The sequence below is a fragment of the Acipenser ruthenus genome, chromosome 24, assembly GCF_902713425.1.
Source record: "Acipenser ruthenus chromosome 24, fAciRut3.2 maternal haplotype, whole genome shotgun sequence".
In the NCBI taxonomy this organism is placed as follows: Eukaryota; Metazoa; Chordata; class Actinopteri; order Acipenseriformes; family Acipenseridae; genus Acipenser; species Acipenser ruthenus.
This window is the reverse complement of record NC_081212.1, coordinates 10,468,740-10,493,471: the sequence shown is the minus strand read 5'-3', so window position 1 is coordinate 10,493,471 and position 24,732 is coordinate 10,468,740. Positions and strand designations below refer to the sequence as shown.

The following is a 24,732-nucleotide window of genomic DNA, read 5'->3' as shown; positions in this document are numbered from 1 at the left end:
TGTGTTTCCACCCGGTTTCGAACCGGGGACCTTTCGCGTGTGAGGCGAACGTGATAACCACTACACTATGGAAACATGTTGCTTAACAAACGATCCGTGTGTTGCGCTCTAAGCATACAGTGCCGATTACCCATTTTGGATCCTGCAGTGCAAGGCAGTCTTCACTTAAAGCCCAGCTGAATGTAACAATGTACATGTGAAAGTTTCCATAGTGTAGTGGTTATCACGTTCGCCTAACACGCGAAAGGTCCCCGGTTCGAAACCGGGTGGAAACATGTGCTTGTTCGTTTTTTTGTTGCGGTCTTCTCCGCTCTCTGTGAGTCCAGCAGCAGACTGCGTCAAAAAGTTGCACTGAGAATTGATTGATTGATTTTATTTTATTAATGGGTGTTTCATTCGAGAAGCAGCTGTATCAGAGTGGCGCAGCGGAAGCGTGCTGAGCCTTATAACCCAGAGGTCGACGGAGCGAAACCGTCTTCTGTTAGCCTTTTTTTTCTTCTGTTGGCAAAGTAGTTGTTTTTAAAAGATGAACTCTAGTCAAAAGATATTGTATTATTTTTGCAACTACAGTCTGAATACTAAAATTGCCTTTGAAGAGAAGTTACATAATGTGCATGATATATCTGGGAGAAAGGAAAGCAATAGAACGGAGAGTTCCCATGACCTCCATGCATGGCTGTTTTCATGATATATTCATGTGCGTAAATTGTTTGGTAGGTTAACTCCCCAACCCCAAAACAGATTTCCGTGTTTCTTTTTCGTGTGTCACCACAACTTTAATGCTACTGCAAAAAAGCCAGATATCTATTAACATGGCTGGGGAGGCAAATTGATGTTTAGCTCTTTTAGTATTTGTCTAGAAGGTTTTCTCCGTGTCGAATGCCCCGTGTTTTGTAAAATGAAAGATGACGCGTTGTTAGCGTGCGCGTTCCGAATGCCTGCCAGCTGCATAGTAATATAATTGACACAACAGGAGAAACGGCCCCTAACCTTGTAAATACACTTGTATGTTATAAAGAGTAAAAAGATCAACTCAAATGTTGTGCCCAATCAGTAGAATACAAAACCAAACCCAGAATGTCAAAGCGTCAACATTTGTTCTGTTCTTTCAACTACATGATAGCAGACTCTGTGAGACTGTCAAAAATTGCCAGCGGCGACTATATTTCAAGTCACCACGGCGGGGTATTGGTTAAAGTTTTCAACTAGCAATAATCACGCCTCGGACAAACCTCATGGGCTATGATACTGCCACTGCGCAAAGCTACAGAACTTGGGATAACTAAATGCTACCCCCTACAGCAAAGACATTTGACTTGCCGGTGGGCAAGTTACTGCGATATAATACAGTACAGTTAAATGATCCCTCAAACGTAGAGGTTTATGTTATCGACACTGCAGCCTCACAATGCAACAGAGTCCACTTTTTTATTCCGATTATATATGAACTGAAGTGTAGACCGTCATTGCTTTGGTGCACATAGGAGTGATGGGATACCAAGATGCAAATCTATCTGTCTCGCTCTCTTGCATCTAACATAAGCAAACGTTATTTATTTTTTTTATATAATGGTCACTAGTTATAAGTCTCCCCATCCTACAATGTGGGGTTTCATTTTTCAATCCTTTTATCTGACAATTACCTCCACAAGTAAATAAATGAATTCGCATACAGGGAGTTGAACCCTGGTCACCTGGGTGAAAAAACGGGAATCGTAACCACTAGATCATATGGGAAATCGCTGCTTCTTGTTTGCTACCCGAAGCCAGCAGAGAAATGTGCAGGTCATTTTTTTACACTGCTGCCATCGAAAGGGCAAAACAATGAATCGAACCTGGATTGCTCATTTTAGACCGCTCCAAATGATTTGTTTAATGCAGTGTATTTTTCTTTTGCGATGTTTTGATTACTCCCCCCGTGACTTTCATTCTGATTTGGGCACCCCCTTTCGTGCACGGATTTGAAAAGCATAAACTTTAACTGCAATATTTGTACCTGTGATTCTGTAGGTATATGAATAAACTGACATCTGTCGAAACTCGGGATATAACCCGGGAAATTTAGATATTCAACCTAACGATCGCCCTCCTGAGCTTTGTCGGCATGAATGACATAGTTGATCAAACTCTTCTTTGTTCTACGAGAACCAGCAACATTTTGTGAGACCAGATAGTCGTCTTGTTCTGTACAGACCTGCGAATTCATGGAATTTGAAAACATTCCGCATTTTAACATGCATTTTAAGAAGAAGAGTCAGAGTATCAACATTGTCGTTTCTGTGAGTCAAGCAGCAGTCGAAGCCAAAACGTTGCAGAGTGCATTCTCACTCCGTTTAATATACAGTCAGACTTGCATTGACAATGCACCATGCACACTACAAATACATCGTTCTGGTCTGGGTGGCTGTTTACCTGGGGAGAATAAATACATACAGTGAAAAAAAGATGCCGTGCTGTGTTTCCACCCGGTTTCGAACCGGGGACCTTTCGCGTGTGAGGCGAACGTGATAACCACTACACTATGGAAACATGTTGCTTAACAAACGATCCGTGTGTTGCGCTCTAAGCATACAGTGCCGATTACCCATTTTGGATCCTGCAGTGCAAGGCAGTCTTCACTTAAAGCCCAGCTGAATGTAACAATGTACATGTGAAAGTTTCCATAGTGTAGTGGTTATCACGTTCGCCTAACACGCGAAAGGTCCCCGGTTCGAAACCGGGTGGAAACATGTGCTTGTTCGTTTTTTTGTTGCGGTCTTCTCCGCTCTCTGTGAGTCCAGCAGCAGACTGCGTCAAAAAGTTGCACTGAGAATTGATTGATTTATTTTATTTTATTAATGGGTGTTTCATTCGAGAAGCAGCTGTATCAGAGTGGCGCAGCGGAAGCGTGCTGAGCCTTATAACCCAGAGGTCGACGGAGCGAAACCGTCTTCTGTTAGCCTTTTTTTTCTTCTGTTGGCAAAGTAGTTGTTTTTAAAAGATGAACTCTAGTCAAAAGATATTGTATTATTTTTGCAACTACAGTCTGTATACTAAAATTGCCTTTGAAGAGAAGTTACATAATGTGCATGATATATCTGGGAGAAAGGAAAGCAATAGAACGGAGAGTTCCCATGACCTCCATGCATGGCTGTTTTCATGATATATTCATGTGCGTAAATTTTTTGGTAGGTTAACTCCCCAACCCCAAAACAGATTTCCATGTTTCTTTTTCGTGTGTCACCACAACTTTAATGCTACTGCAAAAAAGCCAGATATCTATTAACATGGCTGGGGAGGCAAATTGATGTTTAGCTCTTTTAGTATTTGTCTAGAAGGTTTTCTCCGTGTCGAATGCCCCGTGTTTTGTAAAATGAAAGATGACGCGTTGTTAGCGTGCGCGTTCCGAATGCCTGCCAGCTGCATAGTAATATAATTGACACAACAGGAGAAACGGCCCCTAACCTTGTAAATACACTTGTATGTTATAAAGAGTAAAAAGATCAACTCAAATGTTGTGCCCAATCAGTAGAATACAAAACCAAACCCAGAATGTCAAAGCGTCAACATTTGTTCTGTTCTTTCAACTACATGATAGCAGACTGTGAGACTGTCAAAAATTGCCAGCGGCGACTATATTTCAAGTCACCACGGCGGGGTATTGGTTAAAGTTTTCAACTAGCAATAATCACGCCTCGGACAAACCTCATGGGCTATGATACTGCCACTGCGCAAAGCTACAGAACTTGGGATAACTAAATGCTACCCCCTACAGCAAAGACATTTGACTTGCCGGTGGGCAAGTTACTGCGATATAATACAGTACAGTTAAATGATCCCTCAAACGTAGAGGTTTATGTTATCGACACTGCAGCCTCACAATGCAACAGAGTCCACTTTTTTATTCCGATTATATATGAACTGAAGTGTAGACCGTCATTGCTTTGGTGCACATAGGAGTGATGGGATACCAAGATGCAAATCTATCTGTCTCGCTCTCTTGCATCTAACATAAGCAAACGTTATTTATTTTTTTTATATAATGGTCACTAGTTATAAGTCTCCCCATCCTACAATGTGGGGTTTCATTTTTCAATCCTTTTATCTGACAATTACCTCCACAAGTAAATAAATGAATTCGCATACAGGGAGTTGAACCCTGGTCACCTGGGTGAAAAAACGGGAATCGTAACCACTAGATCATATGGGAAATCACTGCTTCTTGTTTGCTACCCGAAGCCAGCAGAGAAATGTGCAGGTCATTTTTTTACACTGCTGCCATCGAAAGGGCAAAACAATGAATCGAACCTGGATTGCTCATTTTAGACCGCTCCAAATGATTTGTTTAATGCAGTGTATTTTTCTTTTGCGATGTTTTGATTACTCCCCCCGTGACTTTCATTCTGATTTGGGCACCCCCTTTCGTGCACGGATTTGAAAAGCATAAACTTTAACTGCAATATTTGTACCTGTGATTCTGTAGGTATATGAATAAACTGACATCTGTCGAAACTCGGGATATAACCCGGGAAATTTAGATATTCAACCTAACGATCGCCCTCCTGAGCTTTGTCGGCATGAATGACATAGTTGATCAAACTCTTCTTTGTTCTACGAGAACCAGCAACATTTTGTGAGACCAGATAGTCGTCTTGTTCTGTACAGACCTGCGAATTCATGGAATTTGAAAACATTCCGCATTTTAACATGCATTTTAAGAAGAAGAGTCAGAGTATCAACATTGTCGTTTCTGTGAGTCAAGCAGCAGTCGAAGCCAAAACGTTGCAGAGTGCATTCTCACTCCGTTTAATATACAGTCAGACTTGCATTGACAATGCACCATGCACACTACAAATACATCGTTCTGGTCTGGGTGGCTGTTTACCTGGGGAGAATAAATACATACAGTGAAAAAAAGATGCCGTGCTGTGTTTCCACCCGGTTTCGAACCGGGGACCTTTCGCGTGTGAGGCGAACGTGATAACCACTACACTATGGAAACATGTTGCTTAACAAACGATCCGTGTGTTGCGCTCTAAGCATACAGTGCCGATTACCCATTTTGGATCCTGCAGTGCAAGGCAGTCTTCACTTAAAGCCCAGCTGAATGTAACAATGTACATGTGAAAGTTTCCATAGTGTAGTGGTTATCACGTTCGCCTAACACGCGAAAGGTCCCCGGTTCGGAACCGGGTGGAAACATGTGCTTGTTCGTTTTTTTGTTGCGGTCTTCTCCGCTCTCTGTGAGTCCAGCAGCAGACTGCGTCAAAAAGTTGCACTGAGAATTGATTGATTGATTTTATTTTATTAATGGGTGTTTCATTCGAGAAGCAGCTGTATCAGAGTGGCGCAGCGGAAGCGTGCTGAGCCTTATAACCCAGAGGTCGACGGAGCGAAACCGTCTTCTGTTAGCCTTTTTTTTCTTCTGTTGGCAAAGTAGTTGTTTTTAAAAGATGAACTCTAGTCAAAAGATATTGTATTATTTTTGCAACTACAGTCTGAATACTAAAATTGCCTTTGAAGAGAAGTTACATAATGTGCATGATATATCTGGGAGAAAGGAAAGCAATAGAACGGAGAGTTCCCATGACCTCCATGCATGGCTGTTTTCATGATATATTCATGTGCGTAAATTGTTTGGTAGGTTAACTCCCCAACCCCAAAACAGATTTCCATGTTTCTTTTTCGTGTGTCACCACAACTTTAATGCTACTGCAAAAAAGCCAGATATCTATTAACATGGCTGGGGAGGCAAATTGATGTTTAGCTCTTTTAGTATTTGTCTAGAAGGTTTTCTCCGTGTCGAATGCCCCGTGTTTTGTAAAATGAAAGATGACGCGTTGTTAGCGTGCGCGTTCCGAATGCCTGCCAGCTGCATAGTAATATAATTGACACAACAGGAGAAACGGCCCCTAACCTTGTAAATACACTTGTATGTTATAAAGAGTAAAAAGATCAACTCAAATGTTGTGCCCAATCAGTAGAATACAAAACCAAACCCAGAATGTCAAAGCGTCAACATTTGTTCTGTTCTTTCAACTACATGATAGCAGACTCTGTGAGACTGTCAAAAATTGCCAGCGGCGACTATATTTCAAGTCACCACGGCGGGGTATTGGTTAAAGTTTTCAACTAGCAATAATCACGCCTCGGACAAACCTCATGGGCTATGATACTGCCACTGCGCAAAGCTACAGAACTTGGGATAACTAAATGCTACCCCCTACAGCAAAGACATTTGACTTGCCGGTGGGCAAGTTACTGCGATATAATACAGTACAGTTAAATGATCCCTCAAACGTAGAGGTTTATGTTATCGACACTGCAGCCTCACAATGCAACAGAGTCCACTTTTTTATTCCGATTATATATGAACTGAAGTGTAGACCGTCATTGCTTTGGTGCACATAGGAGTGATGGGATACCAAGATGCAAATCTATCTGTCTCGCTCTCTTGCATCTAACATAAGCAAACGTTATTTATTTTTTTTATATAATGGTCACTAGTTATAAGTCTCCCCATCCTACAATGTGGGGTTTCATTTTTCAATCCTTTTATCTGACAATTACCTCCACAAGTAAATAAATGAATTCGCATACAGGGAGTTGAACCCTGGTCACCTGGGTGAAAAAACGGGAATCGTAACCACTAGATCATATGGGAAATCGCTGCTTCTTGTTTGCTACCCGAAGCCAGCAGAGAAATGTGCAGGTCATTTTTTTACACTGCTGCCATCGAAAGGGCAAAACAATGAATCGAACCTGGATTGCTCATTTTAGACCGCTCCAAATGATTTGTTTAATGCAGTGTATTTTTCTTTTGCGATGTTTTGATTACTCCCCCCCGTGACTTTCATTCTGATTTGGGCACCCCCTTTCGTGCACGGATTTGAAAAGCATAAACTTTAACTGCAATATTTGTACCTGTGATTCTGTAGGTATATGAATAAACTGACATCTGTCGAAACTCGGGATATAACCCGGGAAATTTAGATATTCAACCTAACGATCGCCCTCCTGAGCTTTGTCGGCATGAATGACATAGTTGATCAAACTCTTCTTTGTTCTACGAGAACCAGCAACATTTTGTGAGACCAGATAGTCGTCTTGTTCTGTACAGACCTGCGAATTCATGGAATTTGAAAACATTCCGCATTTTAACATGCATTTTAAGAAGAAGAGTCAGAGTATCAACATTGTCGTTTCTGTGAGTCAAGCAGCAGTCGAAGCCAAAACGTTGCAGAGTGCATTCTCACTCCGTTTAATATACAGTCAGACTTGCATTGACAATGCACCATGCACACTACAAATACATCGTTCTGGTCTGGGTGGCTGTTTACCTGGGGAGAATAAATACATACAGTGAAAAAAAGATGCCGTGCTGTGTTTCCACCCGGTTTCGAACCGGGGACCTTTCGCGTGTGAGGCGAACGTGATAACCACTACACTATGGAAACATGTTGCTTAACAAACGATCCGTGTGTTGCGCTCTAAGCATACAGTGCCGATTACCCATTTTGGATCCTGCAGTGCAAGGCAGTCTTCACTTAAAGCCCAGCTGAATGTAACAATGTACATGTGAAAGTTTCCATAGTGTAGTGGTTATCACGTTCGCCTAACACGCGAAAGGTCCCCGGTTCGAAACCGGGTGGAAACATGTGCTTGTTCGTTTTTTTGTTGCGGTCTTCTCCGCTCTCTGTGAGTCCAGCAGCAGACTGCGTCAAAAAGTTGCACTGAGAATTGATTGATTTATTTTATTTTATTAATGGGTGTTTCATTCGAGAAGCAGCTGTATCAGAGTGGCGCAGCGGAAGCGTGCTGAGCCTTATAACCCAGAGGTCGACGGAGCGAAACCGTCTTCTGTTAGCCTTTTTTTTCTTCTGTTGGCAAAGTAGTTGTTTTTAAAAGATGAACTCTAGTCAAAAGATATTGTATTATTTTTGCAACTACAGTCTGAATACTAAAATTGCCTTTGAAGAGAAGTTACATAATGTGCATGATATATCTGGGAGAAAGGAAAGCAATAGAACGGAGAGTTCCCATGACCTCCATGCATGGCTGTTTTCATGATATATTCATGTGCGTAAATTGTTTGGTAGGTTAACTCCCCAACCCCAAAACAGATTTCCATGTTTCTTTTTCGTGTGTCACCACAACTTTAATGCTACTGCAAAAAAGCCAGATATCTATTAACATGGCTGGGGAGGCAAATTGATGTTTAGCTCTTTTAGTATTTGTCTAGAAGGTTTTCTCCGTGTCGAATGCCCCGTGTTTTGTAAAATGAAAGATGACGCGTTGTTAGCGTGCGCGTTCCGAATGCCTGCCAGCTGCATAGTAATATAATTGACACAACAGGAGAAACGGCCCCTAACCTTGTAAATACACTTGTATGTTATAAAGAGTAAAAAGATCAACTCAAATGTTGTGCCCAATCAGTAGAATACAAAACCAAACCCAGAATGTCAAAGCGTCAACATTTGTTCTGTTCTTTCAACTACATGATAGCAGACTCTGTGAGACTGTCAAAAATTGCCAGCGGCGACTATATTTCAAGTCACCACGGCGGGGTATTGGTTAAAGTTTTCAACTAGCAATAATCACGCCTCGGACAAACCTCATGGGCTATGATACTGCCACTGCGCAAAGCTACAGAACTTGGGATAACTAAATGCTACCCCCTACAGCAAAGACATTTGACTTGCCGGTGGGCAAGTTACTGCGATATAATACAGTACAGTTAAATGATCCCTCAAACGTAGAGGTTTATGTTATCGACACTGCAGCCTCACAATGCAACAGAGTCCACTTTTTTATTCCGATTATATATGAACTGAAGTGTAGACCGTCATTGCTTTGGTGCACATAGGAGTGATGGGATACCAAGATGCAAATCTATCTGTCTCGCTCTCTTGCATCTAACATAAGCAAACGTTATTTATTTTTTTTATATAATGGTCACTAGTTATAAGTCTCCCCATCCTACAATGTGGGGTTTCATTTTTCAATCCTTTTATCTGACAATTACCTCCACAAGTAAATAAATGAATTCGCATACAGGGAGTTGAACCCTGGTCACCTGGGTGAAAAAACGGGAATCGTAACCACTAGATCATATGGGAAATCACTGCTTCTTGTTTGCTACCCGAAGCCAGCAGAGAAATGTGCAGGTCATTTTTTTACACTGCTGCCATCGAAAGGGCAAAACAATGAATCGAACCTGGATTGCTCATTTTAGACCGCTCCAAATGATTTGTTTAATGCAGTGTATTTTTCTTTTGCGATGTTTTGATTACTCCCCCCGTGACTTTCATTCTGATTTGGGCACCCCCTTTCGTGCACGGATTTGAAAAGCATAAACTTTAACTGCAATATTTGTACCTGTGATTCTGTAGGTATATGAATAAACTGACATCTGTCGAAACTCGGGATATAACCCGGGAAATTTAGATATTCAACCTAACGATCGCCCTCCTGAGCTTTGTCGGCATGAATGACATAGTTGATCAAACTCTTCTTTGTTCTACGAGAACCAGCAACATTTTGTGAGACCAGATAGTCGTCTTGTTCTGTACAGACCTGCGAATTCATGGAATTTGAAAACATTCCGCATTTTAACATGCATTTTAAGAAGAAGAGTCAGAGTATCAACATTGTCGTTTCTGTGAGTCAAGCAGCAGTCGAAGCCAAAACGTTGCAGAGTGCATTCTCACTCCGTTTAATATACAGTCAGACTTGCATTGACAATGCACCATGCACACTACAAATACATCGTTCTGGTCTGGGTGGCTGTTTACCTGGGGAGAATAAATACATACAGTGAAAAAAAGATGCCGTGCTGTGTTTCCACCCGGTTTCGAACCGGGGACCTTTCGCGTGTGAGGCGAACGTGATAACCACTACACTATGGAAACATGTTGCTTAACAAACGATCCGTGTGTTGCGCTCTAAGCATACAGTGCCGATTACCCATTTTGGATCCTGCAGTGCAAGGCAGTCTTCACTTAAAGCCCAGCTGAATGTAACAATGTACATGTGAAAGTTTCCATAGTGTAGTGGTTATCACGTTCGCCTAACACGCGAAAGGTCCCCGGTTCGAAACCGGGTGGAAACATGTGCTTGTTCGTTTTTTTGTTGCGGTCTTCTCCGCTCTCTGTGAGTCCAGCAGCAGACTGTCAAAAAGTTGCACTGAGAATTGATTGATTTATTTTATTTTATTAATGGGTGTTTCATTCGAGAAGCAGCTGTATCAGAGTGGCGCAGCGGAAGCGTGCTGAGCCTTATAACCCAGAGGTCGACGGAGCGAAACCGTCTTCTGTTAGCCTTTTTTTTCTTCTGTTGGCAAAGTAGTTGTTTTTAAAAGATGAACTCTAGTCAAAAGATATTGTATTATTTTTGCAACTACAGTCTGAATACTAAAATTGCCTTTGAAGAGAAGTTACATAATGTGCATGATATATCTGGGAGAAAGGAAAGCAATAGAACGGAGAGTTCCCATGACCTCCATGCATGGCTGTTTTCATGATATATTCATGTGCGTAAATTGTTTGGTAGGTTAACTCCCCAACCCCAAAACAGATTTCCATGTTTCTTTTTCGTGTGTCACCACAACTTTAATGCTACTGCAAAAAAGCCAGATATCTATTAACATGGCTGGGGAGGCAAATTGATGTTTAGCTCTTTTAGTATTTGTCTAGAAGGTTTTCTCCGTGTCGAATGCCCCGTGTTTTGTAAAATGAAAGATGACGCGTTGTTAGCGTGCGCGTTCCGAATGCCTGCCAGCTGCATAGTAATATAATTGACACAACAGGAGAAACGGCCCCTAACCTTGTAAATACACTTGTATGTTATAAAGAGTAAAAAGATCAACTCAAATGTTGTGCCCAATCAGTAGAATACAAAACCAAACCCAGAATGTCAAAGCGTCAACATTTGTTCTGTTCTTTCAACTACATGATAGCAGACTCTGTGAGACTGTCAAAAATTGCCAGCGGCGACTATATTTCAAGTCACCACGGCGGGGTATTGGTTAAAGTTTTCAACTAGCAATAATCACGCCTCGGACAAACCTCATGGGCTATGATACTGCCACTGCGCAAAGCTACAGAACTTGGGATAACTAAATGCTACCCCCTACAGCAAAGACATTTGACTTGCCGGTGGGCAAGTTACTGCGATATAATACAGTACAGTTAAATGATCCCTCAAACGTAGAGGTTTATGTTATCGACACTGCAGCCTCACAATGCAACAGAGTCCACTTTTTTATTCCGATTATATATGAACTGAAGTGTAGACCGTCATTGCTTTGGTGCACATAGGAGTGATGGGATACCAAGATGCAAATCTATCTGTCTCGCTCTCTTGCATCTAACATAAGCAAACGTTATTTATTTTTTTTATATAATGGTCACTAGTTATAAGTCTCCCCATCCTACAATGTGGGGTTTCATTTTTCAATCCTTTTATCTGACAATTACCTCCACAAGTAAATAAATGAATTCGCATACAGGGAGTTGAACCCTGGTCACCTGGGTGAAAAAACGGGAATCGTAACCACTAGATCATATGGGAAATCACTGCTTCTTGTTTGCTACCCGAAGCCAGCAGAGAAATGTGCAGGTCATTTTTTTACACTGCTGCCATCGAAAGGGCAAAACAATGAATCGAACCTGGATTGCTCATTTTAGACCGCTCCAAATGATTTGTTTAATGCAGTGTATTTTTCTTTTGCGATGTTTTGATTACTCCCCCCGTGACTTTCATTCTGATTTGGGCACCCCCTTTCGTGCACGGATTTGAAAAGCATAAACTTTAACTGCAATATTTGTACCTGTGATTCTGTAGGTATATGAATAAACTGACATCTGTCGAAACTCGGGATATAACCCGGGAAATTTAGATATTCAACCTAACGATCGCCCTCCTGAGCTTTGTCGGCATGAATGACATAGTTGATCAAACTCTTCTTTGTTCTACGAGAACCAGCAACATTTTGTGAGACCAGATAGTCGTCTTGTTCTGTACAGACCTGCGAATTCATGGAATTTGAAAACATTCCGCATTTTAACATGCATTTTAAGAAGAAGAGTCAGAGTATCAACATTGTCGTTTCTGTGAGTCAAGCAGCAGTCGAAGCCAAAACGTTGCAGAGTGCATTCTCACTCCGTTTAATATACAGTCAGACTTGCATTGACAATGCACCATGCACACTACAAATACATCGTTCTGGTCTGGGTGGCTGTTTACCTGGGGAGAATAAATACATACAGTGAAAAAAAGATGCCGTGCTGTGTTTCCACCCGGTTTCGAACCGGGGACCTTTCGCGTGTGAGGCGAACGTGATAACCACTACACTATGGAAACATGTTGCTTAACAAACGATCCGTGTGTTGCGCTCTAAGCATACAGTGCCGATTACCCATTTTGGATCCTGCAGTGCAAGGCAGTCTTCACTTAAAGCCCAGCTGAATGTAACAATGTACATGTGAAAGTTTCCATAGTGTAGTGGTTATCACGTTCGCCTAACACGCGAAAGGTCCCCGGTTCGGAACCGGGTGGAAACATGTGCTTGTTCGTTTTTTTGTTGCGGTCTTCTCCGCTCTCTGTGAGTCCAGCAGCAGACTGCGTCAAAAAGTTGCACTGAGAATTGATTGATTTATTTTATTTTATTAATGGGTGTTTCATTCGAGAAGCAGCTGTATCAGAGTGGCGCAGCGGAAGCGTGCTGAGCCTTATAACCCAGAGGTCGACGGAGCGAAACCGTCTTCTGTTAGCCTTTTTTTCTTCTGTTGGCAAAGTAGTTGTTTTTAAAAGATGAACTCTAGTCAAAAGATATTGTATTATTTTTGCAACTACAGTCTGAATACTAAAATTGCCTTTGAAGAGAAGTTACATAATGTGCATGATATATCTGGGAGAAAGGAAAGCAATAGAACGGAGAGTTCCCATGACCTCCATGCATGGCTGTTTTCATGATATATTCATGTGCGTAAATTGTTTGGTAGGTTAACTCCCCAACCCCAAAACAGATTTCCGTGTTTCTTTTTCGTGTGTCACCACAACTTTAATGCTACTGCAAAAAAGCCAGATATCTATTAACATGGCTGGGGAGGCAAATTGATGTTTAGCTCTTTTAGTATTTGTCTAGAAGGTTTTCTCCGTGTCGAATGCCCCGTGTTTTGTAAAATGAAAGATGACGCGTTGTTAGCGTGCGCGTTCCGAATGCCTGCCAGCTGCATAGTAATATAATTGACACAACAGGAGAAACGGCCCCTAACCTTGTAAATACACGTGTATGTTATAAAGAGTAAAAAGATCAACTCAAATGTTGTGCCCAATCAGTAGAATACAAAACCAAACCCAGAATGTCAAAGCGTCAACATTTGTTCTGTTCTTTCAACTACATGATAGCAGACTCTGTGAGACTGTCAAAAATTGCCAGCGGCGACTATATTTCAAGTCACCACGGCGGGGTATTGGTTAAAGTTTTCAACTAGCAATAATCACGCCTCGGACAAACCTCATGGGCTATGATACTGCCACTGCGCAAAGCTACAGAACTTGGGATAACTAAATGCTACCCCCTACAGCAAAGACATTTGACTTGCCGGTGGGCAAGTTACTGCGATATAATACAGTACAGTTAAATGATCCCTCAAACGTAGAGGTTTATGTTATCGACACTGCAGCCTCACAATGCAACAGAGTCCACTTTTTTATTCCGATTATATATGAACTGAAGTGTAGACCGTCATTGCTTTGGTGCACATAGGAGTGATGGGATACCAAGATGCAAATCTATCTGTCTCGCTCTCTTGCATCTAACATAAGCAAACGTTATTTATTTTTTTTATATAATGGTCACTAGTTATAAGTCTCCCCATCCTACAATGTGGGGTTTCATTTTTCAATCCTTTTATCTGACAATTACCTCCACAAGTAAATAAATGAATTCGCATACAGGGAGTTGAACCCTGGTCACCTGGGTGAAAAAACGGGAATCGTAACCACTAGATCATATGGGAAATCGCTGCTTCTTGTTTGCTACCCGAAGCCAGCAGAGAAATGTGCAGGTCATTTTTTTACACTGCTGCCATCGAAAGGGCAAAACAATGAATCGAACCTGGATTGCTCATTTTAGACCGCTCCAAATGATTTGTTTAATGCAGTGTATTTTTCTTTTGCGATGTTTTGATTACTCCCCCCGTGACTTTCATTCTGATTTGGGCACCCCCTTTCGTGCACGGATTTGAAAAGCATAAACTTTAACTGCAATATTTGTACCTGTGATTCTGTAGGTATATGAATAAACTGACATCTGTCGAAACTCGGGATATAACCCGGGAAATTTAGATATTCAACCTAACGATCGCCCTCCTGAGCTTTGTCGGCATGAATGACATAGTTGATCAAACTCTTCTTTGTTCTACGAGAACCAGCAACATTTTGTGAGACCAGATAGTCGTCTTGTTCTGTACAGACCTGCGAATTCATGGAATTTGAAAACATTCCGCATTTTAACATGCATTTTAAGAAGAAGAGTCAGAGTATCAACATTGTCGTTTCTGTGAGTCAAGCAGCAGTCGAAGCCAAAACGTTGCAGAGTGCATTCTCACTCCGTTTAATATACAGTCAGACTTGCATTGACAATGCACCATGCACACTACAAATACATCGTTCTGGTCTGGGTGGCTGTTTACCTGGGGAGAATAAATACATACAGTGAAAAAAAGATGCCGTGCTGTGTTTCCACCCGGTTTCGAACCGGGGACCTTTCGCGTGTGAGGCGAACGTGATAACCACTACACTATGGAAACATGTTGCTTAACAAACGATCCGTGTGTTGCGCTCTAAGCATACAGTGCCGATTACCCATTTTGGATCCTGCAGTGCAAGGCAGTCTTCACTTAAAGCCCAGCTGAATGTAACAATGTACATGTGAAAGTTTCCATAGTGTAGTGGTTATCACGTTCGCCTAACACGCGAAAGGTCCCCGGTTCGAAACCGGGTGGAAACATGTGCTTGTTCGTTTTTTTGTTGCGGTCTTCTCCGCTCTCTGTGAGTCCAGCAGCAGACTGCGTCAAAAAGTTGCACTGAGAATTGATTGATTTATTTTATTTTATTAATGGGTGTTTCATTCGAGAAGCAGCTGTATCAGAGTGGCGCAGCGGAAGCGTGCTGAGCCTTATAACCCAGAGGTCGACGGAGCGAAACCGTCTTCTGTTAGCCTTTTTTTTCTTCTGTTGGCAAAGTAGTTGTTTTTAAAAGATGAACTCTAGTCAAAAGATATTGTATTATTTTTGCAACTACAGTCTGAATACTAAAATTGCCTTTGAAGAGAAGTTACATAATGTGCATGATATATCTGGGAGAAAGGAAAGCAATAGAACGGAGAGTTCCCATGACCTCCATGCATGGCTGTTTTCATGATATATTCATGTGCGTAAATTGTTTGGTAGGTTAACTCCCCAACCCCAAAACAGATTTCCATGTTTCTTTTTCGTGTGTCACCACAACTTTAATGCTACTGCAAAAAAGCCAGATATCTATTAACATGGCTGGGGAGGCAAATTGATGTTTAGCTCTTTTAGTATTTGTCTAGAAGGTTTTCTCCGTGTCGAATGCCCCGTGTTTTGTAAAATGAAAGATGACGCGTTGTTAGCGTGCGCGTTCCGAATGCCTGCCAGCTGCATAGTAATATAATTGACACAACAGGAGAAACGGCCCCTAACCTTGTAAATACACTTGTATGTTATAAAGAGTAAAAAGATCAACTCAAATGTTGTGCCCAATCAGTAGAATACAAAACCAAACCCAGAATGTCAAAGCGTCAACATTTGTTCTGTTCTTTCAACTACATGATAGCAGACTCTGTGAGACTGTCAAAAATTGCCAGCGGCGACTATATTTCAAGTCACCACGGCGGGGTATTGGTTAAAGTTTTCAACTAGCAATAATCACGCCTCGGACAAACCTCATGGGCTATGATACTGCCACTGCGCAAAGCTACAGAACTTGGGATAACTAAATGCTACCCCCTACAGCAAAGACATTTGACTTGCCGGTGGGCAAGTTACTGCGATATAATACAGTACAGTTAAATGATCCCTCAAACGTAGAGGTTTATGTTATCGACACTGCAGCCTCACAATGCAACAGAGTCCACTTTTTTATTCCGATTATATATGAACTGAAGTGTAGACCGTCATTGCTTTGGTGCACATAGGAGTGATGGGATACCAAGATGCAAATCTATCTGTCTCGCTCTCTTGCATCTAACATAAGCAAACGTTATTTATTTTTTTTATATAATGGTCACTAGTTATAAGTCTCCCCATCCTACAATGTGGGGTTTCATTTTTCAATCCTTTTATCTGACAATTACCTCCACAAGTAAATAAATGAATTCGCATACAGGGAGTTGAACCCTGGTCACCTGGGTGAAAAAACGGGAATCGTAACCACTAGATCATATGGGAAATCACTGCTTCTTGTTTGCTACCCGAAGCCAGCAGAGAAATGTGCAGGTCATTTTTTTACACTGCTGCCATCGAAAGGGCAAAACAATGAATCGAACCTGGATTGCTCATTTTAGACCGCTCCAAATGATTTGTTTAATGCAGTGTATTTTTCTTTTGCGATGTTTTGATTACTCCCCCCGTGACTTTCATTCTGATTTGGGCACCCCCTTTCGTGCACGGATTTGAAAAGCATAAACTTTAACTGCAATATTTGTACCTGTGATTCTGTAGGTATATGAATAAACTGACATCTGTCGAAACTCGGGATATAACCCGGGAAATTTAGATATTCAACCTAACGATCGCCCTCCTGAGCTTTGTCGGCATGAATGACATAGTTGATCAAACTCTTCTTTGTTCTACGAGAACCAGCAACATTTTGTGAGACCAGATAGTCGTCTTGTTCTGTACAGACCTGCGAATTCATGGAATTTGAAAACATTCCGCATTTTAACATGCATTTTAAGAAGAAGAGTCAGAGTATCAACATTGTCGTTTCTGTGAGTCAAGCAGCAGTCGAAGCCAAAACGTTGCAGAGTGCATTCTCACTCCGTTTAATATACAGTCAGACTTGCATTGACAATGCACCATGCACACTACAAATACATCGTTCTGGTCTGGGTGGCTGTTTACCTGGGGAGAATAAATACATACAGTGAAAAAAAGATGCCGTGCTGTGTTTCCACCCGGTTTCGAACCGGGGACCTTTCGCGTGTGAGGCGAACGTGATAACCACTACACTATGGAAACATGTTGCTTAACAAACGATCCGTGTGTTGCGCTCTAAGCATACAGTGCCGATTACCCATTTTGGATATAATACAGTACAGTTAAATGATCCCTGAAACGTAGAGGTTTATGTTATCGACACTGCAGCCTCACAATGCAACAGAGTCCACTTTTTTATTCCGATTATATATGAACTGAAGTGTAGACCGTCATTGCTTTGGTGCACATAGGAGTGATGGGATACCAAGATGCAAATCTATCTGTCTCGCTCTCTTGCATCTAACATAAGCAAACGTTATTTTTTTTTTTATATAATGGTCACTAGTTATAAGTCTCCCCATCCTACAATGTGGGGTTTCATTTTTCAATCCTTTTATCTGACAATTACCTCCACAAGTAAATAAATGAATTCGCATACAGGGAGTTGAACCCTGGTCACCTGGGTGAAAAAACGGGAAGCGTAACCACTAGATCATATGGGAAATCACTGCTTCTTGTTTGCTACCCGAAGCCAGCAGAGAAATGTGCAGGTCATTTTTTTACACTGCTGCCATCGAAAGGGCAAAACAATGAATCGAACCTGGATTGCTCATTTTAGACCGCTCCAAATGATTTGTTTAATGCAGTGTATTTTTCTTTTGCGATGTTTTGATTACTCCCCCCGTGACTTTCATTCTGATTTGGGCACCCCCTTTCGTGCACGGATTTGAAAAGCATAAACTTTAACTGCAATATTTGTACCTGTGATTCTGTAGGTATATGAATAAACTGACATCTGTCGAAACTCGGGATATAACCCGGGAAATTTAGATATTCAACCTAACGATCGCCCTCCTGAGCTTTGTCGGCATGAATGACATAGTTGATCAAACTCTTCTTTGTTCTACGAGAACCAGCAACATTTTGTGAGACCAGATAGTCGTCTTGTTCTGTACAGACCTGCGAATTCATGGAATTTGAAAACATTCCGCATTTTAACATGCATTTTAAGAAGAAGAGTCAGAGTATCAACATTGTCGTTTCTGTGAGTCAAGCAGCAGTCGAAGCCAAAACGTTGCAGAGTGCATTCTCACTCCGTTTAATATACAGTCAGACTTGCATTGACAATGCACCATGCACACTACAAATACATCGTTCTGGTCTGGGTGGCTGTTTACCTGGGGAGAATAAATACATACAGTGAAAAAAATATGCCGTGCTGTGTTTCCACCCGGTTTCGAACCGGGGACCTTTCGCGTGTGAGGCGAACGTGATAACCACTACACTATGGAAACATGTTGCTTAACAAACGATCCGTGTGTTGCGCTCTAAGCATACAGTGCCGATTACCCATTTTGGATCCTGCAGTGCAAGGCAGTCTTCACTTAAAGCCCAGCTGAATGTAACAATGTACATGTGAAAGTTTCCATAGTGTAGTGGTTATCACGTTCGCCTAACACGCGAAAGGTCCCCGGTTCGAAACCGGGTGGAAACATGTGCTTGTTCGTTTTTTTGTTGCGGTCTTCTCCGCTCTCTGTGAGTCCAGCAGCAGACTGCGTCAAAAAGTTGCACTGAGAATTGATTGATTTATTTTATTTTATTAATGGGTGTTTCATTCGAGAAGCAGCTGTATCAGAGTGGCGCAGCGGAAGCGTGCTGAGCCTTATAACCCAGAGGTCGACGGAGCGAAACCGTCTTCGTTAGCCTTTTTTTTCTTCTGTTGGCAAAGTAGTTGTTTTTAAAAGATGAACTCTAGTCAAAAGATATTGTATTATTTTTGCAACTACAGTCTGAATACTAAAATTGCCTTTGAAGAGAAGTTACATAATGTGCATGATATATCTGAGAGAAAGGAAAGCAATAGAACGGAGAGTTTCCATGACCTCCATGCATGGCTGTTTTCATGATATATTCATGTGCGTAAATTGTTTGGTAGGTTAACTCCCCAACCCCAAAACAGATTTCCATGTTTCTTTTTCGTGTGTCACCACAACTTTAATGCTACTGCAAAAAAGCCAGATATCTATTAACATGGCTGGGGAGGCAAATTGATGTTTAGCTCTTTTAGTATTTGTCTAGAAGGTTTTCTCCGTGTCGAATGCCCCGTGTTTTGTAAAATGAAAGATGACGCGTTGTTAGCGTGCGCGTTCCGAATGCCTGCCAGCTGCATAGTAATATAATTGACACAACAGGAGAAACGGCCCCTAACCTTGTATGTTATAAAGAGTAAAAAGATCAACTCAAATGTTGTGCCCAATCAGTAGAATACAAAACCAAACCCAGAATGTCAAAGCGTCAACATTTGTTCTGTTCTTTCAACTACATGATAGCAGACTCTGTGAGACTGTCAAAAATTGCCAGCGGCGACTATATTTCAAGTCACCACGGCGGGGTATTGGTTAAAGTTTTCAACTAGCAATAATCACGCCTCGGACAAACCTCATGGGCTATGATACTGCCACTGCGCAAAGCTACAGAACTTGGGATAACTAAATGCTACCCCCTACAGCAAAGACATTTGACTTGCCGGTGGGCAAGTTACTGCGATATAATACAGTACAGTTAAATGATCCCTCAAACGTAGAGGTTTATGTTATCGACACTGCAGCCTCACAATGCAACAGAGTCCACTTTTTTATTCCGATTATATATGAACTGAAGTGTAGACCGTCATTGCTTTGGTGCACATAGGAGTGATGGGATACCAAGATGCAAATCTATCTGTCTCGCTCTCTTGCATCTAACATAAGCAAACGTTATTTATTTTTTTTATATAATGGTCACTAGTTATAAGTCTCCCCATCCTACAATGTGGGGTTTCATTTTTCAATCCTTTTATCTGACAATTACCTCCACAAGTAAATAAATGAATTCGCATACAGGGAGTTGAACCCTGGTCACCTGGGTGAAAAAACGGGAATCGTAACCACTAGATCATATGGGAAATCACTGCTTCTTGTTTGCTACCCGAAGCCAGCAGAGAAATGTGCAGGTCATTTTTTTACACTGCTGCCATCGAAAGGGCAAAACAATGAATCGAACCTGGATTGCTCATTTTAGACCGCTCCAAATGATTTGTTTAATGCAGTGTATTTTTCTTTTGCGATGTTTTGATTACTCCCCCCGTGACTTTCATTCTGATTTGGGCACCCCCTTTCGTGCACGGATTTGAAAAGCATAAACTTTAACTGCAATATTTGTACCTGTGATTCTGTAGGTATATGAATAAACTGACATCTGTCGAAACTCGGGATATAACCCGGGAAATTTAGATATTCAACCTAACGATCGCCCTCCTGAGCTTTGTCGGCATGAATGACATAGTTGATCAAACTCTTCTTTGTTCTACGAGAACCAGCAACATTTTGTGAGACCAGATAGTCGTCTTGTTCTGTACAGACCTGCGAATTCATGGAATTTGAAAACATTCCGCATTTTAACATGCATTTTAAGAAGAAGAGTCAGAGTATCAACATTGTCGTTTCTGTGAGTCAAGCAGCAGTCGAAGCCAAAACGTTGCAGAGTGCATTCTCACTCCGTTTAATATACAGTCAGACTTGCATTGACAATGCACCATGCACACTACAAATACATCGTTCTGGTCTGGGTGGCTGTTTACCTGGGGAGAATAAATACATACAGTGAAAAAAAGATGCCGTGCTGTGTTTCCACCCGGTTTCGAACCGGGGACCTTTCGCGTGTGAGGCGAACGTGATAACCACTACACTATGGAAACATGTTGCTTAACAAACGATCCGTGTGTTGCGCTCTAAGCATACAGTGCCGATTACCCATTTTGGATCCTGCAGTGCAAGGCAGTCTTCACTTAAAGCCCAGCTGAATGTAACAATGTACATGTGAAAGTTTCCATAGTGTAGTGGTTATCACGTTCGCCTAACACGCGAAAGGTCCCCGGTTCGAAACCGGGTGGAAACATGTGCTTGTTCGTTTTTTTGTTGCGGTCTTCTCCGCTCTCTGTGAGTCCAGCAGCAGACTGCGTCAAAAAGTTGCACTGAGAATTGATTGATTTATTTTATTTTATTAATGGGTGTTTCATTCGAGAAGCAGCTGTATCAGAGTGGCGCAGCGGAAGCGTGCTGAGCCTTATAACCCAGAGGTCGACGGAGCGAAACCGTCTTCTGTTAGCCTTTTTTTCTTCTGTTGGCAAAGTAGTTGTTTTTAAAAGATGAACTCTAGTCAAAAGATATTGTATTATTTTTTCAACTACAGTCTGAATACTAAAATTGCCTTTGAAGAGAAGTTACATAATGTGCATGATATATCTGGGAGAAAGGAAAGCAATAGAACGGAGAGTTCCCATGACCTCCATGCATGGCTGTTTTCATGATATATTCATGTGCGTAAATTGTTTGGTAGGTTAACTCCCCAACCCCAAAACAGATTTCCATGTTTCTTTTTCGTGTGTCACCACAACTTTAATGCTACTGCAAAAAAGCCAGATATTTATTAACATGGCTGGGGAGGCAAATTGATGTTTAGCTCTTTTAGTATTTGTCTAGAAGGTTTTCTCCGTGTCGAATGCCCCGTGTTTTGTAAAATGAAAGATGACGCGTTGTTAGCGTGCGCGTTCCGATTGCCTGCCAGCTGCATAGTAATATAATTGACACAACAGGAGAAACGGCCCCTAACCTTGTAAATACACTTGTATGTTATAAAGAGTAAAAAGATCAACTCAAATGTTGTGCCCAATCAGTAGAATAGAAAACCAAACCCAGAATGTCAAAGCGTCAACATTTGTTCTGTTCTTTCAACTACATGATAGCAGACTCTGTGAGACTGTCAAAAATTGCCAGCGGCGACTATATTTCAAGTCACCACGGCGGGGTATTGGTTAAAGTTTTCAACTAGCAATAATCACGCCTCGGACAAACCTCATGGGCTATGATACTGCCACTGCGCAAAGCTACAGAACTTGGGATAACTAAATGCTACCCCCTACAGCAAAGACATTTGACTTGCCGGTGGGCAAGTTACTGCGATATAATACAGTACAGTTAAATGATCCCTCAAACGTAGAGGTTTATGTTATCGACACTGCAGCCTCACAATGCAACAGAGTCCACTTTTTTATTCCGATTATATATGAACTGAAGTGTAGACCGTCATTGCTTTGGTGCACATAGGAGTGATGGGATACCAAGATGCAAATCTATCTGTCTCGCTCTCTTGCATCTAACATAAGCAAACGTTATTTATTTTTTTTATATAATGGTCACTAGTTATAAGTCTCCCCATCCTACAATGTGGGGTTTCATTTTTCAATCCTTTTATCTGACAATTACCTCCACAAGTAAATAAATGAATTCGCATACAGGGAGTTGAACCCTGGTCACCTGGGTGAAAAAACGGGAATCGTAACCACTAGATCATATGGGAAATCACTGCTTCTTGTTTGCTACCCGAAGCCAGCAGAGAAATGTGCAGGTCATTTTTTTACACTGCTGCCATCGAAAGGGCAAAACAATGAATCGAACCTGGATTGCTCATTTTAGACTGCTCCAAATGATTTGTTTAATGCAGTGTATTTTTCTTTTGCGATGTTTTGATTACTCCCCCCGTGACTTTCATTCTGATTTGGGCACCCCCTTTCGTGCACGGATTTGAAAAGCATAAACTTTAACTGCAATATTTGTACCTGTGATTCTGTAGGTATATGAATAAACTGACATCTGTCGAAACTCGGGATATAACCCGGGAAATTTAGATATTCAACCTAACGATCGCCCTCCTGAGCTTTGTCGGCATGAATGACATAGTTGATCAAACTCTTCTTTGTTCTACGAGAATCAGCAACATTTTGTGAGACCAGATAGTCGTCTTGTTCTGTACAGACCTGCGAATTCATGGAATTTGAAAACATTCCGCATTTTAACATGCATTTTAAGAAGAAGAGTCAGAGTATCAACATTGTCGTTTCTGTGAGTCAAGCAGCAGTCGAAGCCAAAACGTTGCAGAGTGCATTCTCACTCCGTTTAATATACAGTCAGACTTGCATTGACAATGCACCATGCACACTACAAATACATCGTTCTGGTCTGGGTGGCTGTTTACCTGGGGAGAATAAATACATACAGTGAAAAAAATATGCCGTGCTGTGTTTCCACCCGGTTTCGAACCGGGGACCTTTCACGTGTGAGGCGAACGTGATAACCACTACACTATGGAAACATGTTGCTTAACAAACGATCCGTGTGTTGCGCTCTAAGCATACAGTGCCGATTACCCATTTTGGATATAATACAGTACAGTTAAATGATCCCTCAAACGTAGAGGTTTATGTTATCGACACTGCAGCCTCACAATGCAACAGAGTCCACTTTTTTATTCCGATTATATATGAACTGAAGTGTAGACCGTCATTGCTTTGGTGCACATAGGAGTGATGGGATACCAAGATGCAAATCTATCTGTCTCGCTCTCTTGCATCTAACATAAGCAAACGTTATTTATTTTTTTTATATAATGGTCACTAGTTATAAGTCTCCCCATCCTACAATGTGGGGTTTCATTTTTCAATCCTTTTATCTGACAATTACCTCCACAAGTAAATAAATGAATTCGCATACAGGGAGTTGAACCCTGGTCACCTGGGTGAAAAAACGGGAATCGTAACCACTAGATCATATGGGAAATCACTGCTTCTTGTTTGCTACCCGAAGCCAGCAGAGAAATGTGCAGGTCATTTTTTTACACTGCTGCCATCGAAAGGGCAAAACAATGAATCGAACCTGGATTGCTCATTTTAGACTGCTCCAAATGATTTGTTTAATGCAGTGTATTTTTCTTTTGCGATGTTTTGATTACTCCCCCCGTGACTTTCATTCTGATTTGGGCACCCCCTTTCGTGCACGGATTTGAAAAGCATAAACTTTAACTGCAATATTTGTACCTGTGATTCTGTAGGTATATGAATAAACTGACATCTGTCGAAACTCGGGATATAACCCGGGAAATTTAGATATTCAACCTAACGATCGCCCTCCTGAGCTTTGTCGGCATGAATGACATAGTTGATCAAACTCTTCTTTGTTCTACGAGAACCAGCAACATTTTGTGAGACCAGATAGTCGTCTTGTTCTGTACAGACCTGCGAATTCATGGAATTTGAAAACATTCCGCATTTTAACATGCATTTTAAGAAGAAGAGTCAGAGTATCAACATTGTCGTTTCTGTGAGTCAAGCAGCAGTCGAAGCCAAAACGTTGCAGAGTGCATTCTCACTCCGTTTAATATACAGTCAGACTTGCATTGACAATGCACCATGCACACTACAAATACATCGTTCTGGTCTGGGTGGCTGTTTACCTGGGGAGAATAAATACATACAGTGAAAAAAAGATGCCGTGCTGTGTTTCCACCCGGTTTCGAAATGGGGACCTTTCGCGTGTGAGGCGAACGTGATAACCACTACACTATGGAAACATGTTGCTTAACAAACGATCCGTGTGTTGCGCTCTAAGCATACAGTGCCGATTACCCATTTTGGATCCTGCAGTGCAAGGCA

At 41.6% G+C, this 24,732-nt stretch overlaps 38 non-coding genes and 1 pseudogene across 38 annotated transcripts; 18 read left to right on the top strand and 21 right to left on the bottom strand.

Moving 5' to 3' along the window:
- Nucleotides 1-2: 2 nt before the first annotated feature.
- trnav-cac (transfer RNA valine (anticodon CAC)) lies at nucleotides 3-75 on the bottom strand. The gene has a single exon. It is a non-coding gene; the product is annotated as a tRNA-Val (tRNA).
- A 127-nt stretch (nucleotides 76-202) lies between these two features.
- Nucleotides 203-275, top strand: trnav-aac (transfer RNA valine (anticodon AAC)). Its single transcript has one exon. It is a non-coding gene; the product is annotated as a tRNA-Val (tRNA).
- A 555-nt stretch (nucleotides 276-830) lies between these two features.
- Nucleotides 831-887, top strand: LOC131700946 (U7 small nuclear RNA). The gene has a single exon (XR_009308755.1). It is a non-coding gene; the product is annotated as a U7 small nuclear RNA (small nuclear RNA).
- A 239-nt stretch (nucleotides 888-1,126) lies between these two features.
- LOC131700750 (U4 spliceosomal RNA) lies at nucleotides 1,127-1,266 on the bottom strand. Its single transcript, XR_009308559.1, has one exon. It is a non-coding gene; the product is annotated as a U4 spliceosomal RNA (small nuclear RNA).
- Nucleotides 1,267-2,456: 1,190 nt separating this feature from the next.
- Nucleotides 2,457-2,529, bottom strand: trnav-cac (transfer RNA valine (anticodon CAC)). The gene has a single exon. It is a non-coding gene; the product is annotated as a tRNA-Val (tRNA).
- Nucleotides 2,530-2,656: 127 nt separating this feature from the next.
- Nucleotides 2,657-2,729, top strand: trnav-aac (transfer RNA valine (anticodon AAC)). Its single transcript has one exon. It is a non-coding gene; the product is annotated as a tRNA-Val (tRNA).
- A 555-nt stretch (nucleotides 2,730-3,284) lies between these two features.
- LOC131700945 (U7 small nuclear RNA) lies at nucleotides 3,285-3,341 on the top strand. Its single transcript, XR_009308754.1, has one exon. It is a non-coding gene; the product is annotated as a U7 small nuclear RNA (small nuclear RNA).
- Nucleotides 3,342-3,558: 217 nt separating this feature from the next.
- Nucleotides 3,559-3,718, bottom strand: LOC131700780 (U4 spliceosomal RNA; annotated as a pseudogene).
- A 1,190-nt stretch (nucleotides 3,719-4,908) lies between these two features.
- trnav-cac (transfer RNA valine (anticodon CAC)) lies at nucleotides 4,909-4,981 on the bottom strand. Its single transcript has one exon. It is a non-coding gene; the product is annotated as a tRNA-Val (tRNA).
- A 127-nt stretch (nucleotides 4,982-5,108) lies between these two features.
- Nucleotides 5,109-5,181, top strand: trnav-aac (transfer RNA valine (anticodon AAC)). Its single transcript has one exon. It is a non-coding gene; the product is annotated as a tRNA-Val (tRNA).
- Nucleotides 5,182-5,736: 555 nt separating this feature from the next.
- LOC131700944 (U7 small nuclear RNA) lies at nucleotides 5,737-5,793 on the top strand. The gene has a single exon (XR_009308753.1). It is a non-coding gene; the product is annotated as a U7 small nuclear RNA (small nuclear RNA).
- Nucleotides 5,794-6,032: 239 nt separating this feature from the next.
- LOC131700749 (U4 spliceosomal RNA) lies at nucleotides 6,033-6,172 on the bottom strand. The gene has a single exon (XR_009308558.1). It is a non-coding gene; the product is annotated as a U4 spliceosomal RNA (small nuclear RNA).
- Nucleotides 6,173-7,363: 1,191 nt separating this feature from the next.
- Nucleotides 7,364-7,436, bottom strand: trnav-cac (transfer RNA valine (anticodon CAC)). The gene has a single exon. It is a non-coding gene; the product is annotated as a tRNA-Val (tRNA).
- Nucleotides 7,437-7,563: 127 nt separating this feature from the next.
- trnav-aac (transfer RNA valine (anticodon AAC)) lies at nucleotides 7,564-7,636 on the top strand. The gene has a single exon. It is a non-coding gene; the product is annotated as a tRNA-Val (tRNA).
- A 555-nt stretch (nucleotides 7,637-8,191) lies between these two features.
- LOC131700942 (U7 small nuclear RNA) lies at nucleotides 8,192-8,248 on the top strand. The gene has a single exon (XR_009308751.1). It is a non-coding gene; the product is annotated as a U7 small nuclear RNA (small nuclear RNA).
- A 239-nt stretch (nucleotides 8,249-8,487) lies between these two features.
- LOC131700748 (U4 spliceosomal RNA) lies at nucleotides 8,488-8,627 on the bottom strand. Its single transcript, XR_009308557.1, has one exon. It is a non-coding gene; the product is annotated as a U4 spliceosomal RNA (small nuclear RNA).
- Nucleotides 8,628-9,817: 1,190 nt separating this feature from the next.
- On the bottom strand, nucleotides 9,818-9,890 carry trnav-cac (transfer RNA valine (anticodon CAC)). Its single transcript has one exon. It is a non-coding gene; the product is annotated as a tRNA-Val (tRNA).
- A 127-nt stretch (nucleotides 9,891-10,017) lies between these two features.
- On the top strand, nucleotides 10,018-10,090 carry trnav-aac (transfer RNA valine (anticodon AAC)). Its single transcript has one exon. It is a non-coding gene; the product is annotated as a tRNA-Val (tRNA).
- Nucleotides 10,091-10,643: 553 nt separating this feature from the next.
- LOC131700941 (U7 small nuclear RNA) lies at nucleotides 10,644-10,700 on the top strand. Its single transcript, XR_009308750.1, has one exon. It is a non-coding gene; the product is annotated as a U7 small nuclear RNA (small nuclear RNA).
- A 239-nt stretch (nucleotides 10,701-10,939) lies between these two features.
- Nucleotides 10,940-11,079, bottom strand: LOC131700747 (U4 spliceosomal RNA). Its single transcript, XR_009308556.1, has one exon. It is a non-coding gene; the product is annotated as a U4 spliceosomal RNA (small nuclear RNA).
- A 1,190-nt stretch (nucleotides 11,080-12,269) lies between these two features.
- trnav-cac (transfer RNA valine (anticodon CAC)) lies at nucleotides 12,270-12,342 on the bottom strand. The gene has a single exon. It is a non-coding gene; the product is annotated as a tRNA-Val (tRNA).
- Nucleotides 12,343-12,469: 127 nt separating this feature from the next.
- Nucleotides 12,470-12,542, top strand: trnav-aac (transfer RNA valine (anticodon AAC)). Its single transcript has one exon. It is a non-coding gene; the product is annotated as a tRNA-Val (tRNA).
- Nucleotides 12,543-13,096: 554 nt separating this feature from the next.
- LOC131700940 (U7 small nuclear RNA) lies at nucleotides 13,097-13,153 on the top strand. Its single transcript, XR_009308749.1, has one exon. It is a non-coding gene; the product is annotated as a U7 small nuclear RNA (small nuclear RNA).
- A 239-nt stretch (nucleotides 13,154-13,392) lies between these two features.
- Nucleotides 13,393-13,532, bottom strand: LOC131700746 (U4 spliceosomal RNA). The gene has a single exon (XR_009308555.1). It is a non-coding gene; the product is annotated as a U4 spliceosomal RNA (small nuclear RNA).
- Nucleotides 13,533-14,722: 1,190 nt separating this feature from the next.
- trnav-cac (transfer RNA valine (anticodon CAC)) lies at nucleotides 14,723-14,795 on the bottom strand. Its single transcript has one exon. It is a non-coding gene; the product is annotated as a tRNA-Val (tRNA).
- A 127-nt stretch (nucleotides 14,796-14,922) lies between these two features.
- On the top strand, nucleotides 14,923-14,995 carry trnav-aac (transfer RNA valine (anticodon AAC)). The gene has a single exon. It is a non-coding gene; the product is annotated as a tRNA-Val (tRNA).
- A 555-nt stretch (nucleotides 14,996-15,550) lies between these two features.
- Nucleotides 15,551-15,607, top strand: LOC131700939 (U7 small nuclear RNA). The gene has a single exon (XR_009308748.1). It is a non-coding gene; the product is annotated as a U7 small nuclear RNA (small nuclear RNA).
- Nucleotides 15,608-15,846: 239 nt separating this feature from the next.
- On the bottom strand, nucleotides 15,847-15,986 carry LOC131700745 (U4 spliceosomal RNA). Its single transcript, XR_009308554.1, has one exon. It is a non-coding gene; the product is annotated as a U4 spliceosomal RNA (small nuclear RNA).
- Nucleotides 15,987-17,176: 1,190 nt separating this feature from the next.
- On the bottom strand, nucleotides 17,177-17,249 carry trnav-cac (transfer RNA valine (anticodon CAC)). Its single transcript has one exon. It is a non-coding gene; the product is annotated as a tRNA-Val (tRNA).
- A 1,180-nt stretch (nucleotides 17,250-18,429) lies between these two features.
- trnav-cac (transfer RNA valine (anticodon CAC)) lies at nucleotides 18,430-18,502 on the bottom strand. Its single transcript has one exon. It is a non-coding gene; the product is annotated as a tRNA-Val (tRNA).
- A 127-nt stretch (nucleotides 18,503-18,629) lies between these two features.
- On the top strand, nucleotides 18,630-18,702 carry trnav-aac (transfer RNA valine (anticodon AAC)). Its single transcript has one exon. It is a non-coding gene; the product is annotated as a tRNA-Val (tRNA).
- A 554-nt stretch (nucleotides 18,703-19,256) lies between these two features.
- Nucleotides 19,257-19,313, top strand: LOC131700938 (U7 small nuclear RNA). Its single transcript, XR_009308747.1, has one exon. It is a non-coding gene; the product is annotated as a U7 small nuclear RNA (small nuclear RNA).
- A 227-nt stretch (nucleotides 19,314-19,540) lies between these two features.
- LOC131700744 (U4 spliceosomal RNA) lies at nucleotides 19,541-19,680 on the bottom strand. Its single transcript, XR_009308553.1, has one exon. It is a non-coding gene; the product is annotated as a U4 spliceosomal RNA (small nuclear RNA).
- A 1,190-nt stretch (nucleotides 19,681-20,870) lies between these two features.
- Nucleotides 20,871-20,943, bottom strand: trnav-cac (transfer RNA valine (anticodon CAC)). Its single transcript has one exon. It is a non-coding gene; the product is annotated as a tRNA-Val (tRNA).
- Nucleotides 20,944-21,070: 127 nt separating this feature from the next.
- Nucleotides 21,071-21,143, top strand: trnav-aac (transfer RNA valine (anticodon AAC)). Its single transcript has one exon. It is a non-coding gene; the product is annotated as a tRNA-Val (tRNA).
- A 554-nt stretch (nucleotides 21,144-21,697) lies between these two features.
- On the top strand, nucleotides 21,698-21,754 carry LOC131700937 (U7 small nuclear RNA). The gene has a single exon (XR_009308746.1). It is a non-coding gene; the product is annotated as a U7 small nuclear RNA (small nuclear RNA).
- A 239-nt stretch (nucleotides 21,755-21,993) lies between these two features.
- Nucleotides 21,994-22,133, bottom strand: LOC131700743 (U4 spliceosomal RNA). The gene has a single exon (XR_009308552.1). It is a non-coding gene; the product is annotated as a U4 spliceosomal RNA (small nuclear RNA).
- Nucleotides 22,134-23,323: 1,190 nt separating this feature from the next.
- Nucleotides 23,324-23,396, bottom strand: trnav-cac (transfer RNA valine (anticodon CAC)). Its single transcript has one exon. It is a non-coding gene; the product is annotated as a tRNA-Val (tRNA).
- Nucleotides 23,397-24,577: 1,181 nt separating this feature from the next.
- trnav-cac (transfer RNA valine (anticodon CAC)) lies at nucleotides 24,578-24,650 on the bottom strand. The gene has a single exon. It is a non-coding gene; the product is annotated as a tRNA-Val (tRNA).
- Nucleotides 24,651-24,732: the final 82 nt, after the last annotated feature.